The sequence below is a fragment of the Orcinus orca genome, chromosome 16 (assembly GCF_937001465.1).
Source record: "Orcinus orca chromosome 16, mOrcOrc1.1, whole genome shotgun sequence".
NCBI lineage: Eukaryota > Metazoa > Chordata > Mammalia > Artiodactyla > Delphinidae > Orcinus > Orcinus orca.
Genome location: NC_064574.1, coordinates 17,470,306 through 17,484,746, shown reverse-complemented (window position 1 = coordinate 17,484,746; position 14,441 = coordinate 17,470,306). Strand labels below are relative to the sequence as shown.

Sequence of the window (14,441 nt, the reverse complement as noted above, 5' to 3'; positions counted from 1 at the left end):
TGTCTGTCTCCACCCACCAAAAATGGAAACCCCAGGGGATAGGGTACTAAGTCTGACTTGTTCTCCACTCCACCCCAGCGCCCAGCATTATCCCCAGCTCATAGCAGGCACACAACAAATAGGTGTGGAATGAACGAATGGAATGAATGAACGATCTAAGAAAGGGTTCTGAGAACTACGAAGTACGATTCAAAGCGAAGGACAGGGAGAAGAGCCTAACACTGATCAAACTTGTACCATATACCGCATAGACAGCTTCACCTAAACTTCACGGCAACTTTGGGAGGCTGGAAGTATCGGCCCCTTTGCAGAAATGAAGAAAACGAGCTCCACAGAGATCTGAAATAGTGTCAGAAATAACACCGCTAATATGTGGAGGCATCAGAATTGAAGGCCAGGATGTTTTTATTTTGTTATTTGTTGTTGTTGTTGTTGACTGGTTTGTTTTTCTCAAAAATCTGGGTTTATTTCCTGCCTCCCGTGGCCTCTGGGGATGATCACAGATTCTTCTCCGCACCCGTCCTCAGGACTGCAGGTCCGGAAGGAGCGGCTGACAGAGGCTGGTGTGTGTTCCAGAACCATCCCGCGGCTGCAGGCATGCAGAAAGACCAGTGCCTTCCCCGGGCTGGTGGTGGCCGGGGCTGAGTTGAGGACAGTCAGGAGAGAGATCTGAGACAGAACACGGACAGGGCCTGAAGGGTATTGAGAGGTGGAGCAGAGAAACAGCGGGATGTCCAGGCTGGACTCCCAGGTTTCAGTTTCAAGGCGCGGTGTCCAGTGCTGCCGATGGCTGATACCCAGAGAAGAGAAGGAGCAAGTGTGGGAAGGGAGGTGGCGTCTGTCTTGGATGGGCCTAGTGGGCGGGGCCTGTGGACATCCAGGTGGTGGTGTCCAGTGTGAAGCTCAGGGGAGTGGCCGAAGCTGGGAGTGGTCAATGGAGCCCTCGTGCTGGGTGCTCTTGTCGAGGGCAGCAAGGTGAGAGGGAGGGGCTGGGGCAGCCCCAGCATTCCCAGGTGTGGGCACAGAGGGTCTGTGAGCAACGCTCCGAGGAGCAAGGAGTCAGTAAGATGGGAGAACATCCCTTCTGAACTGTGCGGCTATAAGGACAGAAGACAAGACGAATGAGCTTTTCTGTGTGTTCGCTCAACGGAGTATTTTACAGCCTCCCTGGATAAACAAGCTGTCATCTACCACCCAGCCCTCCATCAACTGAAGCAGCTTGGGGAAAAGATAAGACTGTGGGTTTGGATACTCGCAGCTGCTGGTGCCTAATTACTACACAAGCAAAACAAACCCAGAGAGTTGTAGGCAAAGAGGGACTTGTTGGCTGCCTGGAGAGGAGAGTCATTTCCCCACTCCCTGGGGAGGGATGGAAGACAAGCACTGACATATGTTGAGCTCCTACTGTGTGCCAGACAGTTGGCACATGCCATCTTACTTAATACAGTGTAAGGGTATCATCCCCTTTTGGCAAAGGAGGAAACAGAGGCTCAGGCAGGCCAAGTTAAAGGATGCACACCAGGGTCTTCCCGCTGCACTTCACTGCCTCCCTGGACAAGGTCCAGGTTTGTTTCCTCTCTGTTTCCCCAATCTTGCAGAGTGACGTCCAGATGCTGTGGTCATGATTTTGCAGCTCTGCTGAGTGTTTTTTGCATGAGACATCCGTTTGTAAGAGAGAAACCTGTTGGGCTCAGCAGCAGGGCAACAGCTACAAAGGAAACTGCTATTGAGAGCATGGACTTGAGCTCTCAGAATTGTGGTATATTCAGAACAGATTGACAGAGGGGATAATTCCAAGGGAATCCATGTGCACGTTTCCTACTGCCCTGTTCCACGTGTGTCTGTCCAAGGTGGAATCGGGAAGAGGGAAAGGAGGTGGGGGAGGTTGTAGAGGAACTGGACTGCCCCTCAAGGAGATGTCAGCAGTCCTCTGGCTCAGGGGACAGGGCAGCTGATTACTCCTATCCCCTCCTCTTCCTGACCTTGGAGATGGGGAAATGGGGCCCAGAGAAGATAAGTGACCAGACTGTGACCAGATTAGATCCCAAGTGCCTTGCCTCCTAGCCCACAGTGCCCTTCCCAAGATGACATGCAAGGTCATAAGAGGCCAAGAAATCCATCTATAAGGAAAATTTATATATGTATTACTTGTATGATTTAAATTAACTTATTTTTTTCCTTTAAAAAAGAATTCTGATATATATCTTCCAATACAAATGGGCAAAGACCACATCTCTATATAAGAGAGATGTCTATACATTTCTACATAAAGAGAACAATAGCCGAAGAACAACCAGAATGTTTCTAGTACTGTCTTTTATCATGAATTTGTACAACTGTACACCACATTCCAGCCACACAGGCCCTTGAAGCCCTCAACCTGGTTCCTGCCTCAGGGCTTTTTCCCTCACTATTCCCTCTGCCCAGGACACACGTCTCTAGGCTTTCAGAGCTAGATTTCTCTTGTTAATGAGATCTCAACTCATATGTCACCTCCTCTGAGAGGCCTTCCCGGACTACCCTTCCTCAAGTAACCATACCGTCACTCCCCATTAACAGTGGATCTCAAACTTGAGCATGCATCAGATTCACCCGGAAGGCTCAAACTACAGATTTCTGGAACCCACTGCCAGAGTCTGTGATTCAGCCGGCCTGGGGGGGATCCTGAGAATTTACATTCTCACAGGTTTCCAGGTGTGCTAGTGCTATGAGTCCAGAAACAACACATTGGTAGCTACTGCTCTATTTAACATCACCCTGTTCTTTTATTGTCTTCATTGTGTTTATCATAGTCTGAAAGAACCTTGGTAATCTATTCAATTACTTTACTATGATCTGCCCTTCATACTGATTGGATACTCCTGAGAGCATGGTATCTGTCTACCTTGTTCACTGCAGTATCCCCAGGACCCAGAACAGAATCAAGTATATATGATAGATGCTCAATGAGTAATTGTTGAATAAATGAATTTGTGAATGGGTAGATGGATGAATGGATGGACAGATGGATGGATGGATGATAGATGGTGAACGGGTGGATGGGTGATGGGTGATGGATGATGGACGATAGGTGGATGATGGATAGATGGACGATAGGTAAACGATGGATACGTAGGTGATGGGTAGGTGGATGGAAGGATAATAGGTGGATGCTCACGTCAGCCTCTGGATTCCTACCTCTGTACATGCCATCTTTTTTCCACACCAAGTTTATCCACAGGTAAAAGCAAATCCAATCTTCAATTTCCAAAATCCCACAGAGGAAAGCAAGAATATAGAACATTTTGCCAAGGGTGTTGGAAAGCCATGGCCATGAGACACATATTACAAAATGGCAACTGACTGAAAACTGCACATAAGCACAGATGCTCTTAAAAGCCATTTTAGCTACCCCATCACCCCAAGTGGTCCCTAGCCTTCTGCCATTTTGAAGTCGGCTCTCTCTTATACTTTTTCCTCCTCTTCCTTCTCCTCCTGGCTTCTCTTTTCCTCCTTCTCAAAGATCTGAAACATAATCTTTCTCATTTTCCCATATGGGACAGCTTAACCATGATTTTTTTCATTGTTTGAGGATCTCAAGAAGACCAGTACACCTTCTCTGTATTTAAAAATTCCTGCATCTTTGAGACTCAGACAAGTTATACCTGCCTCTCTCCACCATTGTTGTACCTCCTGGAAACTCTCCTTCATTCAATGACGTCTTCGATCCCAACTTACTGACTTCATCCTGAATGATTTCAGGTCAACTGCTGATAGCCACATGGGAGGAGGAGGTAAGAGGTGTGGTGAGAGTGGGGAAAGCTTTAAAATTAAATAATTGATGCAAGTCGTGGAGGAATGAGTTGGCTAGAGAAACACATGTCCAGCTCTGGAAACTCCAGTTGAGTTGACGATAGATATGTCAAGAAATGGAGAATCCAAGATGTGAAGAGTCAGTCATTCAAGTACTTTCTTCTCTAATCTCTTAATCAACTTTGTTAGTTTCCAAATTGCTAGTGTAACAAATTACAAATTACAAATTTAGTGGCTTAAAACAACACAAATGTGCTATTCTTATAGTTCTGGACATGTGAAGTCCAAAGTGAGTCAGCAAGGCTGACTGAAGGCTCCAGGGGAGAATCTCTTTTCTTGCCTTTTGCAACTTGGGGACGCCACCTGCATTCCTTGGCTCATGGACCCTTTTGGTTAAGACATGGATATCTCTGGGAGCGGGCATTATTCTACCAGTCACCCATTGGGAGGGTCACTTCCTGAACTTTATCATCATCTGAGACTGCTTTCTCCAAACTCACTAATTCATGCACCCCATTCCCCTTGAATCCTCCTCTCCACCCAGCTTGCCCACCCAAGCATCCCACTGCAACCATTCTTCAATCTCATCAGGACTTCCAGTCCATCCACCTCTCCTCGTCTCCCGTCCGTGAGCCCCTCCTGCCTTCCCTTTCCTCACTTCATCAGCTGGATCCTATGATCTATCATTACTCTGCTGCCTAACTCCTCATCTCTCTGTCACATCGATTGGCAATAATGCAATCCTGAATGAATTAACCATCTTCTTCCTCCATGCTGTCACTGGGGAACCCCAGCTGGGCAAAACCACACAACAGTGACATGTAAATCTTCAGCATCCAACACCAACTTCACCATGAAGGCAAAGAGAAGCCAATGGAGGGATTTAAGCTTAGAAGTAAACAAATCAGATTTATATTGTATCAATAGAAAGATCATTTCTGCAGCAGTGTGGAGAAAGGATGAGAGGAAGGAAGTAGAGAGATGAAGGATGCACCCTCTTCACCACAGCACCACAGCTTATTCTCAATATTTCACCGTTAGTTCACAATCAGCATTCTACTCCTTCCTTATCTCTAACATTCATACAATCCCTCATGTCATTTGTATACATGGCTGTCTCCTTGGCTACATAGGCAAGAAGTTTAGGCAGAGGATTCAAGTTCAAATTTAATCTCTTCACTGGAGATTATCATACTAAGTGAAGTAAGTCAGACTGAGAAAGACAAAACCACGTATATGCGGAATCTAAAAAAAAGAAAGATAAAGTTAACTTATTTACAAAACAGAAACAGATTTACAGACTTAGAGAACAAACTTATGGTTACTGGGGGGAAAAGTGGGGGGCGGGGATAGATTGGGAGTTTGGGATTGACATGTACACACTGCTATATTTAAAATAGATAACCAACAAGAACCTACTATATAGCACAGGGAACACTGCTCAATATTCTGTAAGAACACAAATGGGAAAAGAATTTGAAGAAGAATAGATACATGTGTATGTAAAATAAAATAAAATCTGAAAAAACAAAATTTAGTCTCTTCACTGATAAGCTGTGTGAATTTGGTCAAGTTGCTTAACCTCTCTGAGCTTCAATTTCCTGCACACTCAGGAAAAATACTGAATGGATAATACCTGTGATCAATAGCATTATAACATTCACCCAAAAAAAAGGCTTGCAAACTATTTAACACCCTATAAATATTACTTACTATCATTATCCCTAGTTTATAACTCCTTTGAGAATAGGAGTCATACTTTCTCTGTGTTTTCATCCATCCCTCCCAATGCCTCACACACTGGAAGCAGTCTATAAATGCCTTAAGAGATTTTAAAAAAAAGCTATTGCCTATCACACTAGTGATCATTTAAAGAGGCAGTAAAACATTACCAAGACTGCCCTTTTAAACCTTCTCTTTCTCCCTCCATGATGATCTTTGCTCTGGTTTGATTTTCTCTGTTCTGAGAGATCCACTCTGACCCACATGCAGAAATTAGTCTATTTACAGAGAGGCACCGGCCTCCTGATGCCACAGCCCAGGTGACCAAACAGTGAAGTGTTAGAAGGCCCTGGCGAAACATCAGGATCTTGAGAATTTCTTTTTGATGCATTCAACAGGCTAATCCAGTGCCTCTTTGTTCAGACAGTTTGGTTTATGCTGCTCTTCTGAGATTGTTGTCCTTAATTACTTTTGAAACCGGGCTTCCTCTCAGAGCCATCTGGTATCCCATGTCCCTGAAGTGACCCCCTTTTCCCAGCATAGGCAGAAGCAATCACTCACATATCTAGGCTCAAATACTGCCTCAGGATTACTTGTTAATTTTAAAAGACACTGAGGCACTTGGCCAAGGAAGCTGTCACAATCTGTAACAAAGGGCCCTAAAGGATGGGTTGTTTGCTATTTTGTGGGGAGGAAGAAGCAAATAGAACTAAGCCGATCCCCACCCCAGGAATAGATCTCACGCAGCTTTGAGGCTTGGACCTGCTGAGTGATGCTAGGTCTAGAAAATTCACCTCTGGGCCTCCAGGAGCTCAGCTTTCACAGTCATCACTTAGAAGGGCAGTACAGCTGTACTGTACTGGTTTGTTGCCATGGTGGTCAGAACAGTTGCGGCGGGGGGGGTGAGGGGACACACCTAGAGAGCATAACAAAGCTCATGAGAATGGCAAAGGCCACCTTCTCTCATCCAGGAGCAGCATCAGCAAAAGTGGAACATCCCTGTGAGAAACTTCGGGGGTCCTAGAAGCCTGTGCATCTCTTTGGGAATGTCTTGTCATGTCTCATGCTTTGTAGAACTGGCTTCTCTCCCTGAAATTTAAACCTTGAATAGAGAGATAAAGAAACTGCAAAAATATGGGAGTCCATCCCATCTGACCCTGTTCTGCTTCCTACCCTCAGGAGCTGCCTTGAGTCTTACACCTTGTTCTCCAGCCTCCATCCATCTGGAGGGCTCCAACAGCCTCCCTTCTGTGAGAAGTAGCCAGAGCTGTTTTCTGAACCTCATAATCCAGTCCTTGGGGAATGTGTAGATGGCTTAAACATCCAGAAAAGAGGATGACTCCTTGAACATATTTGCCCCAAATGATGTGGGACTGGACTGCTTCCCCTCTCCCTCTGCAGCAGATACGCCCTTGGTGGAGAATACACGCTCTCTATCCCAGATCCCTAGCGGCAGGACAGAAGTTGCTGGTGGAGCTTCGAGCTCACGGATCTTTGCCTGCCAAGAGGATCTTCAGTCCTACTGTCACCTGTTTGCATAGTGAGCAAGAAGTGACTCTCAGAGGTAGAACCATTTGCCAAGAGAAATTCATGGTCTTTAGCTATCCCTGAAGGAATAATGTCTACCCTGCACCATTGAGATGCGAATTCCTGGAGGATGGAAAAATGCAACTCTCACCCACAACTTGGAACAACTATTCTTGCCCGAAGTTCTTTCTATCCACCTCAACGGGCATCACAAAATCCCTTTAACTGTGTTTAATTTAACATATGTGGAAGCAGATCTGAACTCTCCAGCTCCACACTTCTCGTACCCTGGTAGAGAGCCTACAGCTTCCTTAATGAGCTCTGAGTTGGAGTCCAGTCCTTCCCCCAGCAGAGAGCCCAGGGGTTCCCCAGGAGGCCCAGGGGTTCCCGAGGCATTCTGCACACTTCCGCTTAGGGCACTGTATCAGTCAGGGTGGGATAACTGATGTAAGAAACAACCCCCAAATCTCAGCGGCGTAACACAATAAGGTTTGTCCTTCACATCACAGCACAACCCAGGTCATTTGGAGATGTGGAAATTTCTACTCTCTGCAGTTATTCAGAGACCCAAGTCCTTTCCATCGTGTGGCTCCACGCTTGTCTCAGTGCTTGGAGTTCTCTCCATTTATCCAGTGGATGGTGAAAGAGAGAGTGTATTGAGAATTGCAGAGGAGATTTTTATGGGCCATGCTGGGAATCGCGCTACATTGCTTCTGCCCACATTCCATTGGTCAGAACTCAGTCACATGGTCTCACCTAACTGCAAGGGAGCCTGGGAAATGTAGTCTAGCTTCATGCCCAGGAAGAAAAGGAATGGGGCTTGGTAAACAAGGAAATGCCACTGATCCTTAACGTCTGTGTTGTCACGGATTAGGGTCTGCCTCCCCTGGGCTGTGAGCTCCTCCAAAGAAGGAACTGCATTCATATTTGCTTCTCTGAGTCATGAGCTCCAGGTTGCAAACCCAGGCTGGGTGGTCCAGAAGGTGGCATCCCAGAGGTGGACATCACAGCTGAGCACACCAGCACTAAGCTGCCAGGCACCTGGCAAAGACGGGCAGATCAGGACCAAGGCCACCAGTTAGGAGCCTGACAACCACAGCAGACCCTGAGGGCTTAGGGCAGAGACAGGAAGAGAACCTAGAAGAACCCTGAGCCAAGGAAACAGCCTTCGATGGCAGCAGGGAGAGTTCTGGGAAGGGCACCAACCAAGCTTGGATTTAGGGTTTATAAAGAACTGCCTCACTCATCAATATATTAACCTTCACCACAAAAGAGGTCGGGCCTTAATGTACCTCCTTTACAGATACGGGAATAGAGGGATTTTCCCCCCAAGTCTCCTGCCTAAGGGACGACATGAACCTACCAGACTATTCTTTATGTTACTAATCCATGAACATTCCAGGGCACATCACTGTGGGGACTTCTGGGGAGCTGGGGGGGCCCTGTCTCTCTCTCTCCGGAAGTGCTCTGTGCTGTGTCCTGCTTCATGTAACTGGGTGACCACATACGCCTGGCAATGAGTTACATCACCCAGATGTGTTTGAGGGATCTGTCTCTAGTTTTCAGAATATTTTACATCATTGACTGCATTTTAAAATCAAGAAATTTTACCTAATGGGGAGTCCTGGCTTTTCTTTTTTAAAAAGTCAGGAGGTCCAGCCACCATGGGTCAAATTCCCACAAGGTGACGATCACTCAAAGCTGAGTAACAGCTGTGCCATTGACAGGATGTGTGTCTTTCATGTCCCCACAACTCCCACCTTCTGCTTTTTCTCTTTTCTGAACTGTGTTACTCATTTCACCCTCCCCCTGGCTCTTGTAGGCATTTGAGTTTATAATCTTGGTCCTGTGCATTTTCAAGCCTTCAATTACTTATTCCCTCCATCATCCATTCAGTCCGTCAGCAGGTGTTTGCTGAGTGGTTGTTCTGGGCCAGGTTTTTGCTAGGCAGTGGGCAAGAAAACAAGATATGGCCCTGCCCTCAGAGAGCTCATAGTCTGGAGAGAAAGACAAATACAGAGACACAACATTGCAGGGAATTCCCTGATGGTCCAGTGGTTAGGACTCTGCACTTGCACTGCTGGGGCCAGGGTTCAATCCCCGGTCTGGGAACTAAGATCCTGCAAGCCGCGCAGCGCGGCCAGGAAAAAAAAAAAAAAGAAAAACACAACATTGCAAACAGGGGATGTTCTGTGGATCCCAGATGTTTAAGCTTGTGCAGATACCCTCGGTGCATGACCCACATCCCCTTGGGGACTCACCAGTCCCAGACAAGGGGATGGCTTCCTACTACAAGCACCTGCAACTCCCCACTTAGTGGCCTTTGCATGCAGGCTGGAAATACTGAAGAATAAATGTCCCCAGGAACAGCCCTCAAATGACTGACCTGAGTTGCTGGATAAACAACCCAGCTCCCTCCCCCTCAGGCGGGATGACCGTGATGTGGGTTCTACGCTACCTACCAGAAGTTCCCCAACAGCCAATGCATTAACTTGCTCATTAAGGCACCTTATACTTTCCCTTCCCTGTGCCACTACCCTGGTCCCCTACCGTCACTTCCTCAGATCACTTCCCAGGGAAATCACATGCATTCACACCCTTAGCTGCTTCTGGGGGAGCCCATTCTGAGCTGTGTGCCCATAAACAAATGGGGTGCACAGCCCTTACAGCCTTTCGGAATCCACTGACCTCAAATGGAAATTGACTGTCAATTAGTCTGGAATGGGATAAACCCAAACAATTCATCAGCTTTCCTTTAAAGATAATCATTGCAGTAATCATGCTAAAAAATAATGAAATGTAATAATTATATTAAACATACTAATATAAAAGAATAACTAAATAATAAACAGAATAATAAAAAGGCTGCTTGAGCAGGTGCACTTGGGTCTGCTGGTTTTTATCTTTTTGTGATCTTGCTACACATTAAATCAGCTCATTCAGTCCCTCTGTAGAGGGGCCCGTAGCTGCTGTGAACTTCCTTTCAGTTACCCACTTCACTGGTTCTTTTCAAAAGAAGGAAGGCCTGTGAAAATCATGGAGGAGATAAGGACTCAGGAGGGACTGATGTTTGGGAATCATTCCAGAAACTTTCTGTGTGTTATTTCATCAGTTCCTCCCAACTGCCCGTGAGGGAGACAAGATCATCTTCACTCTCCTGGTGCAACAGGGACTCTGGGGCATCAGGTGACCTGCCCGGGATCACATGACCCAAATCCATGTGACTCAAAACCCACCCTATGGCTTTCTCCTCAGGCTGTGTGTGTGCGCGTGTGTGTGTGCGCGCGTGCACGCGCGTCTGTCGACTAGGACGAGGAGGGAGGGAAGAGCCGTAAGACCTAACCTTGGGTCTTAGAGGAGCCACGGTGCTGGGAATGGCCTTTCAACCTGCAGGTTGCTGCTTCCCTCTGGTCTGGAAAGTGTCCAAAGGAGAATAAAGGCAGAGAGTAGGTGTGAGAAGGACCAGAATCTGGAGCAGAAGACACAAAGAGAAATCTTCCTTCCTTCCTCCCTCCCTCTCTCTCTGTCTCTGTGTCTCTCTCTTTTTCCTTCTTCTTTCCTTCCTTCCTTCCTTCCTCTCTCTCTCGTCCTTCCTTCCTTCCTCCCTCACTCTCCCCTCCCTTCCTCCCTCCCTCCCTTCTTTCTTTCTTCCTTTCTTCCTTCCTTTCCTCCCTTCCTCCCTTCCTCTCTTTCTTTCTTTCTCTTTCTTCTCTTCCTTCCTCCCTCCCTCTCTCTCTCTCCCTTCCTTCCTTCCTTCTTTCTTCCTTCCTTCCTTTCTTTCTTTCTTTCTTTCTTTCTTTTCTTTTTTCTTTTCTTTTCTTTTCTTTTCTTTCATCATGAGCAAGGGCTCAAGGGAGCCCAGAAATGTCTGAGGGCTTATTTAACAGGGGTTAATTCTTTTTAAATAATCTGATAAAGGTTCATGCACTAACGGTTTAGACAGACAGAGAAAACTAAATCTCTTTGTGTCATCTCATTACATGGTCACAGGTAGGTAACATAGTGCCCCCCCTTCTTGGGCAATGCAAGGACTAGGTGGCAACAGCGCAGGGCCTGTCACTTAGGAATGGCTCATTGCTCACTCCTTCTCACCCCTTCCCAGTTCTAGCAAATGAGAGGGTCCCCAGCTTGATTTTTGAATGCTAATGTCTGCCTTACAGGATCCCATACTGCCTGCTTCCATCAAGAAGCTAAACCAGGGCCTTCCCTGGTGGCGCAGTGGTTGAGAGTCCGCCTGCCGATGCAGGGGACACGGGTTCGTGCCCAGGTCTGGGAGGATCCCACATGCCGCGGAGCGGCTGGGCCCGTGAGCCATGGCCGCTGAGCCTGCGCGTCCGGAGCCTGTGCTCCGCAACGGGAGAGGCCACAACAGTGAGAGGCCCACGTACTGCAAAAAAAAAAAAAAAAAAAAAGAAGCTAAACCAATATTTCCAACTCATCAACACTTAAACACGGGGCCAATTTGCACAATACACTGTCTATTTATTTTCCAGGCTGCAATCTTTATGATGCATATTCCTGAGGCAGTTAATTTGCTCTTGAATACATCTCTTTGTGTATTGGTTACCCATTTCATTAGCGGCGATATTGAGACCGGCTGGGACATGTGGGGGACTTTTCACTGAGTGAAAGAAGCTTTTTAATAAGCCCCATCATCGCTGGCTTTATGGTTCCATTTGATGAGCAACAAATGTATTCATTTAGCAGCTGCATTCCTTAATCAGGTATTCACTGGGTAACAGCATATACAAATATGGAGAAACACAGAATTTAGGGAGCTGAGTGCAGTCATTTTCCACAGGGATTGGAGCATTGTCTGTATTCACCATCAGTTTTCAAGCAAGAACCTCTCCTTGCTGGATGTGAAATTCTGTACATAAGCACACAGGGCCCAGCTATGACTCACTGCCCTCTGTCAAGAGCATCCCTCCCCCACCGAGGGGCCAGACCCTCCAGAGGTCTCTTGTTCCCTCTTCTGCGTCAAACAAGTCCCCAGCCATTTGGTTTCTTTGATCAATGGTACTTTTAAACCTTTCCTGTGGCTCCCACTCCATTTGCCCTCAAAATGCCCCCAGAGACAAAAATTACTAAAGTACATTAGTTCTTTTTAAAAAAACAACAGCTCATTGAGGAATAATTGACAATTAAATTTGCGTATATGTAAGGTGTACTGACTTGACATCTTGATAAATGTATACACTGTGAAAGGACCACCACAATCAAGCTAATTAACATATCCATCACCTCACAAAGTTACCATTTTCTTCTTCTGTGTGTGTGTGGTGAGCACACTGAAGATTTACCCTCTTGACAACATTCAGGTATATACAATACAGTGCTGTTAACTACAGTCATACTGTTGTACATTTGATCTCCAGAATTTATTCACCTTGCATAAGTGAAACTTTATACCTTTTAACCAACATCTCCCCATTTCCCCCTCTCCTGCCCTTGGCGACCACCATTCTACTCTCTATTTCTGACTTTGGCTATTTTAGATGCCACATATAAGTGAAACCATACAGTATTTGTCTTTTTCTGTCTGGCTTTTTTTTTTTTTTTTTTGGTTGCATTGGGTCTTCGTTGCTGCGCGCGGGCTTTCTCTAGTTGCGGCGAGCAGGGGCTGCTCTTCGTTGCAGTACGCGGGCTTCTCACTGTGGTGGCTTCTCTTGTTGCAGAGCACGGGCTCTAGGCGCGCGGGCTTCAGTTGTTGTGGCACATGGGCTTAGTTGCTCCACAGCACGTGGGATCTTCCTGACCAGGGCTCGAACCCATGTCCTCTGCGTTGGCAGGTGGATTCTTAACCACTGTGCCACCAGGGAAGTCCCAGGATTTCCTTCTTCTTAAAGGCTGAATAATATTCCATGCCCCATCTTTATCCATTCATCCTTCCACATTTAGGTTGCTTCCATATCTTGGCTATTGTGAATAATAATACAATGAATCTGGGAGTGCAGCTAATCTCTTCAAGATCCCGATTTCAGTTCATTTGGAAATATACTCAGAAGTGGGATTGCTGGATCATATGGTAGTTCTATTTTTAATTTAAAAAAAATCTTTTTTTGAAGAACCTCCATACTGTTTGCCATAGCGGCTGCACTAATTTACATTCCCACCTACAGTGCACAAGGGTTCCCTTTTTTCTACATCCTTGTCAACGCTTGCTTTTCCTTGTCTTTTTGTTAATAGCCATCCAAACACGTGTGAGGTATGTTTCTAGGAATTTCTTTTGTTTTCCGTGGGCCTGGGACAGAGGCCATTTCTCTGAATATGGTGAGATTGGGTTTCTCAGGAGGTTGAAGACCAGAATGTGTGTGTGTGCGTGCATGCGCGCGCGTGCGCGCGTGTGTGTGTGCGTGCCCCCATTGATAAGATCGGTATAATACATCTAGCTAGACTGTCAGGGCAGGAACCATGTCTGTTTACTGCTGTATCCATGGAACCCAGAGCAGTGTCTGGCATACCAGGATTCTTAGCATATGTTAAAGAAAGGATTAATCAATCAAGGGCCTGTTCTCTGTTCAGCTACTTCTAGGCTGTAAGTGGAAACTCCCAAATATGCCAACAGAAGATGGCGTAGCAATAAGCAGAAGACCTCCTTCCCCTACTCAGGCCAACAGTGGCCTTTCTGAGACAAAGCCTCCACGCTGTGAACCCCGAGGGAAAAAGGGGGCAAAGAAAGAAGAACGGCAAAGGAGAAAGGCAGCAGATGGAGGAAAGCTATCCCAGCTGTTGGCATCCGTGAACAAGGAAAACCAATCTCGGTTTGGAAACGATAATGTTTGTAAGGACTTGGCCAGGATTATAATTAAAAGAGGAAATGCACTAAATGTTGTGGAAATAACACACATTTTTTTCCTCATATCTGGAACTGCCTGAACCTCTCGTTTTAGTCATGGTGTCAAAACAGACCCTGGATCAGAAAGAGGCAGGCTAGGATCTCTAATATGTAGCGGGCTGGGAGGCTCAAGGCCATGGCCAAAGGAACATGGTGGGCTCAGGTGTGGATAGTCTTGTCCAGAAGGCAGGGCACCCAGACACGGGTCCAGGCAACAGGAGGTAAGATGTCACAGCAGTCCTGGGATTCTTGCTTAAAGGAGTAGGGAGGGGGTAGGAATCAGGAGATACGGTGCTGTGATAGACCGGCAGCTCTTCTCTGCCAAGGAGACTTCCCTGACTTCCTCTCCAGGAGCAAGTGCCCCTCCCCAACCTCCCACATCCCCCACAGTGAGCTCTACTTACGACACACCACACTTTACAATCGACAGCTTTCCTGGCTGCCTAAACCACTGAGATCTCCTTATTGGCAGGAATCACATCTCACAGGAGGTGCAAAATGGAATGAAAAGGGAAGAGCCTGCCATTCGAGTTGACTATTTGGGGAGGAAAAAAATCCCTCT

At 46.6% G+C, this 14,441-nt stretch overlaps 1 non-coding gene across 1 annotated transcript; it reads left to right on the top strand.

Annotated features, from left to right (window-relative positions):
- Window positions 1-9,081: 9,081 nt before the first annotated feature.
- TRNAA-UGC (transfer RNA alanine (anticodon UGC)) lies at window positions 9,082-9,153 on the top strand. The gene has a single exon. It is a non-coding gene; the product is annotated as a tRNA-Ala (tRNA).
- The last annotated feature ends 5,288 nt before the right edge of the window (window positions 9,154-14,441 follow it).